This window comes from Rutidosis leptorrhynchoides, chromosome 1 (assembly GCF_046630445.1).
Source record: "Rutidosis leptorrhynchoides isolate AG116_Rl617_1_P2 chromosome 1, CSIRO_AGI_Rlap_v1, whole genome shotgun sequence".
Lineage (NCBI taxonomy): Eukaryota > Viridiplantae > Streptophyta > Magnoliopsida > Asterales > Asteraceae > Rutidosis > Rutidosis leptorrhynchoides.
The window spans coordinates 84,690,004-84,696,003 of NC_092333.1; positions in this window are offsets into that span (position 1 = coordinate 84,690,004).

Here is a 6,000-nt window from a genome sequence, read left to right on the forward strand (position 1 = left end):
CATGGAAAAGTTCGGGTCACTACAGTACTTACCCGTTAAATAAATTTCGTCCCGAAATTTTAAGCAGTTGGAGGTGTTGACGTATCTTCTGGAAATAAATGCGGGTATTTCTTCTTCATCTAATCTTCACGCTCCCAGGTGAACTCGGGTCCTCTACGAGCATTCCATCGAACCTTAACAATCGGTATCTTGTTTTGTTTAAGTCTCTTAACCTCACGATCCATTATTTCGACGGGTTCTTCATTGAATTAAAGTTTTTCATTGATTTGGATTTCGTCCAACGGAATAGTGAGATCTTCTTTAGCAAAACATTTCTTCAAATTTGAGACATGGAAAGTGTTATGTACAGCCGCGAGTTGTTGAGGTAGCTCCAGTTGGTAAGCTACTGGTCCGACACGATCTATAATCTTGAATGGTCCAATGTACCTTGGATTTAGTTTCCCCCGTTTACCAAATCGAACAACGCCTTTCCAAGGTGAAACCTTAAGCATGACCATTTCTCCAATTTCAAACTCTATATCTTTTCTTTTACTGTCCGCGTAGCTCTTTTGTCGACTCTGGGCGGTTTTCAATCTTTGTTGAATTTGGATGATTTTCTCGGTAGTTTCTTGTATTATCTCCGGACCCGTAATCTGTATATCCCCCACTTCACTCCAACAAATCAGAGACCTGCACTTTCTACCATAAAGTGCTTTAAACGGCGCCACCTCAATGCTTGAATGGTAGCTGTTGTTGTAGGAAAATTCTGCTAACGGTAGATGTCAATCCCAACTGTTTCCGAAATCAATAACACAAGCTCGTAGCATGTCTTCAAGCGTTTGTATCGTCCTTTCGCTCTGCCCATCAGTTTGTGGATGATAGGCAGTACTCATGTCTATACGAGTTCCCAATGCTTGCTGTAATGTCTGCCAGAATCTTGAAATAAATCTGCCATCCCTATCAGAGATAATAGAGATTGGTATTCCATGTCTGGAGACGACTTCCTTCAAATATAGTCGTGCTAACTTCTCCATCTTGTCATCTTCTCTTATTGGCAGGAAGTGTGCTGACTTAGTGAGACGATCAACTATTACCTAAATAGTATCATAACCACTTGCAGTCCTTGGCAATTTAGTAATGAAATCCATGGTAATGTTTTCCCATTTCCATTCCGGGATTTCAGGTTGTTGTAGTAGACCTGATGGTTTCTGATGTTTAGCTTTGACCTTAGAACACGTCAAACATTCTCCTACATATTTAGCAATATCGGCTTTCATATCTGGCCACCAAAAATGTTTCTTAAGATCCTTGTACATCTTCCCCGTTCCAGGATGTATTGAGTATCTGGTTTTATGAGCTTCTCTAAGTACCATTTCTCTCATATCTCCAAATTTTGGTACCCAAATTCTTTCAGCCCTATACCGGGTTCCGTCTTCCCGAATATTAAGATGCTTCTCCGATCCTTTGGATATTTCATCCTTTAAATTTCTCTCTTTTAAAACTCCTTGTTGCGCCTCCTTTATTTGAGTAGTAAGGTTAGTGTGAATCATTATATTCATAGATTTTACTCGAATGGATTCTCTGTTCTTTCTGCTCAAGGCGTCGGCTACCACATTTGCCTTCCCCAGGTGGTAATGAATCTCAAAGTCGTAATCATTCAACAATTCAATCCACCTACGCTGCCTCATATTCAGTTGTTTCTGATTAAATATGTGTTGAAGACTTTTGTGGTCGGTATATATAATACTTTTGACCCCATATAAGTAGTGCCTCCAAGTCTTTAATGCAAAAACAACCGCGCCTAATTCCAAATCATGCGTCGTATAATTTTGCTCGTGAATCTTCAATTGTCTAGACGCATAAGCAATCACCTTCGTCCGTTGCATTAATACACAACCGAGACCTTGCTTTGATGCGTCACAATAAATCATAAAATCATCATTCCCTTCAGGCAATGACAATATAGGTGCAGTAGTTAGCTTTTTCTTCAATAATTGAAACGCCTTCTCTTGTTCATCCTTCCATTCAAATTTCTTCCCTTTATGCGTTAATGCAGTCAAGGGTTTTGCTATTTTGGAGAAATCTTGGATGAATCTTCTGTAGTAACCAGCCAATCCTAAAAATTGACGTATATGCTTCGGAGTTTTTGGGGTTTCTCACTTTTCAACGGTTTCGATCTTTGCCGGGTCCACCTGGATACCTTCTTTGTTCACTATGTGACCGAGGAATTGAACTTCTTCCAACCAAAATGCACACTTTGAAAACTTAGCGTACAGTTTTTCTTTCCTCAATACTTCTAGCACTTTTCTCAAATGTTCTTCGTGCTCTTGATCATTCTTTGAGTAAATAAGTATGTCATCGATGAAAACAATGACAAACTTGTCAAGATATGGCCCACACACTCGGTTCATAAGGTCCATGAACACAGCTGGTGCGTTAGTCAATCCAAACGGCATAACCATAAACTCGTAATGACCATAACGCGTCCTAAAAGCAGTTTTTGAAATATCATCCTCTTTTACTCGCATTTGATGATATCCAGAACGTAAATCGATCTTCGAATAAACCGACGAGCCTTGTAGTTGATCAAATAAGTCGTCAATTCTCGGCAGTGGATAACGGTTTTTGATGGTAAGTTTGTTCAACTCTCTGTAGTCAATACACAACCTAAATGTACCATCCTTCTTCTTGACAAACAAAACAGGAGCTCCCCATGGTGATGTGCTTGGTCGAATGAAACCACGTTCTAATAGTTCTTGCAGTTGGTTTTGCAGTTCTTTCATCTCACTGGGTGCGAGTCTATAAGGAGCACGAGCTATTGGTGCAGCTCCTGGTACAAGATCTATTTGAAATTCAACAGATCGATGTGGAGGTAGTCCCGGTAATTCTTTCGGAAATACATCGGGAAATTCTTTTGCGACGGGAACATCATTGATGCTCTTTTCTTCAGTTTGTACTTTCTCGACGTGTGCTAGAACAGCATAGCAACCTTTTCTTATTAGTTTTTGTGCCTTCAAATTACTAATGAGATGTAGCTTCATGTTGCCCTTTTCTCCGTACACCATTAAGGGTTCTCCTTCTTATCGTACAATGCGAATTGCATTTTTATAACATACGATCTCTACTTTCACCTTCTTCAGCCAGTCCATGCCAACTATTACATCAAAACTCCCTAACTCTACTGGTATCAAATCAATCTTAAATATTTCGCTACCCAGTTTAATTTCTCGATTCCGGCATATATTATCTGCTGAAATTAATTTACCGTTTGCTAATTCGAGTAAAAATTTACTATCCAACGGTGTCAATGGACAACTTAATTTAGCACAAAAATCTCTACTCATATAGCTTTTATCCGCACCCGAATCAAATAAAACGTAAGCAGATTTATTGTCAATAAGAAACGTACCCGTAACAAGCTCCGGGTCTTCCTGTGCCTCTACCGCATTAATATTGAAAACTCTTCCGCGGCCTTGTCCATTCGTGTTCTCCTGGTTCGAGCAATTTCTAATAATGTGGCTCGGTTTTCCACATTTATAACAAACTACATTGGTATAACTTGCTCCGACACTACTTGCTCCGCCATTACTCGTTCCGATACCATTTGTTCCTTTCGTTCTGTTAACCCCTGGTCCGTAGACCTCACACTTCGCCGCACTATGACCATTTCTTTTACACTTGTTGCAAAATTTGGTGCAGAACCCCGAGTGATACTTTTCACACCTTTGGCATAGCTGCTTCTGATTGTTGTTGTTGTTGCGGTTATTATTGTTGTTGGGATGATTGTTGTAGTTGCTGTTGTTGTTGTTGTTGTTGTTGTTGTTGGACCGTTTGTTGTAGTTGTGATTGATGTTGCGATTGTTGGGATAATTGTTGCGATTATTATTGTAATTGCTGTTGTTGTTGTATTGGTGATTCTTATCACCGTTTTTCTCCCACTTTCTTTTGACTTGCTTCACATTGGCCTCTTCAGTCGTCTGTTCTTTAATTCTTTCATCAATCTGGTTCACTAGTTTGTGAGCCATTCTACATGCCTATTGTATGGAGGCGGGCTCGTGTGAAATTATATCTTCTTGGATTCTTTCCGGTAATCCTTTCACAAACGCGTCGATCTTCTCTTCCTCATCTTCGAACGCTCCCGGACACAATAGGCACAATTCTGTGAATCGTCTTTCGTACGTGGTAATATCAAATCCTTGGGTTCGTAACCCTCTAAGTTCTGTCTTGAGCTTATTGACCTCGGTTCTGGGACGGTACTTCTCGTTCATCAAGTGCTTGAATGCTGACCACGGTAGTGCGTACGCATCATCTTGTCCCACTTGCTCTATATAGGTATTCCACCATGTTAACGCAGAACCTGTGAAGGTATGCGTAGCGTACTTCACTTTGTCCTATTCAGTACACTTACTTATGGCAAACACCGATTCGACCTTCTCGGTCCACCATTTCAATCCGATCGGTCCTTCGGTTCCATCAAATTCCAAAGGTTTGCAGGCAGTGAATTCTTTGTAGGTGCATCCTACACGATTTCCTGTACTGCTAGATCCAAGGTTATTGTTGGTATGTAGCGCAGCCTGTACTGCGGCTATGTTTGAAGCTAGAAAAGTACGGAATTCCTCTTCATTCATATTCACGGTGTGTCGAGTAGTTGGTGCCATTTCCTTCAAAATAGTCAAATGGAACAAGTTAATCATACCGAATATTAAGAGTAGTTAATAGTATTTCGTAGCATAATATGAACTCATTTATAAAAGCTTTTTCTTCATATTAGCGTTTTATAAGTTTAAATTCGGGTAGTACCTACCCGTTAAGTTCATACTTAGTAGCTAATATACAATTCAACTACTACAATTCTATATGAAAAACTGATTATAATAATATTTCGCGTTCAAACTTTTATACAATATTTTACAAACTTACAATACCGCTTATTTTACATAAAGCATGAAATATAGCACACAATAACTTTGATACAAGATAGTTGTGAAGATAATTCTAGCTAGTACACAAGTCGTTCAGCAAAGGCAATAAAGACACGTAATTCATACGTCCAGAAACAAGTCATGCATTCTGGTTTTACTAGGACTACTTCCCATCCTTGGTCTTGTGGAACATAACCGTTATGGCCATTGATAAGACAGCGTGTTGTATCGTCGTCAAAGAGACGAGGGTTACGTAATGACCAACAGTCTCGTAATAATCTAAAAACCTCATTTCTTACCCCAATTACCGACTCCGTCACTTGTGGGAACGTTTTGTTTAATAGTTGTAGCCCGATGTTCTTTTTCTCACTTTGGTGAGAAGCGAACATTACTAACCCGTAAGCATAGCATGCTTCTTTATGTTGCATGTTAGCCGCTTTTTCTAAATCATGAAGTCCTATATTCGGATACATTGAGTCAAAATAATTTCTTAACCCGTTGCGTAAAATAGCATTTGGGTTCCCCGCAATATATGCGTCAAAGTAAACACATCGTAACTTATGGGTTTCCCAATGTGATATCCCCCATCTTTCAAACGAAAGTCTCTTATAAACCAAGACATTCTTGGAACGTTCTTCGAATGTCTTACAAACTGATTTCGCCGTAAATAGTTGTGTCGAAGAATTCTGACCGACTCTAGACAAGATTTCATCAATCATGTCTCCGGGTAGGTCTCTTAAAATATTGGGTTGTCTATCCATTTTGTGTTTTTATACTGTAAAATAGACAAGAGTTAGATTCATAAAAAAAATACTTATTAATACAAGCAATTTTTTACATATATCATAAAGCATAAGCACACTATATTACATATATTACACCACACGAATACAACTATCTTATTCCGACTCGCTCGTTTCTTCTTCTTCGGTTTTGGTTCGTTTTGCCAAGTTTCTAGGGATATATGATGTTCCCCTAATACGAGCTGTCGTTTTCCACAACGGTTTAGAAAAACCTGGTGGTTTAGAGGTTCCCGGGTCATTGTTACAACTTAAGGGCTTCGAGGGTTGACGATACATATAAAGTTCATCGGGGTTGG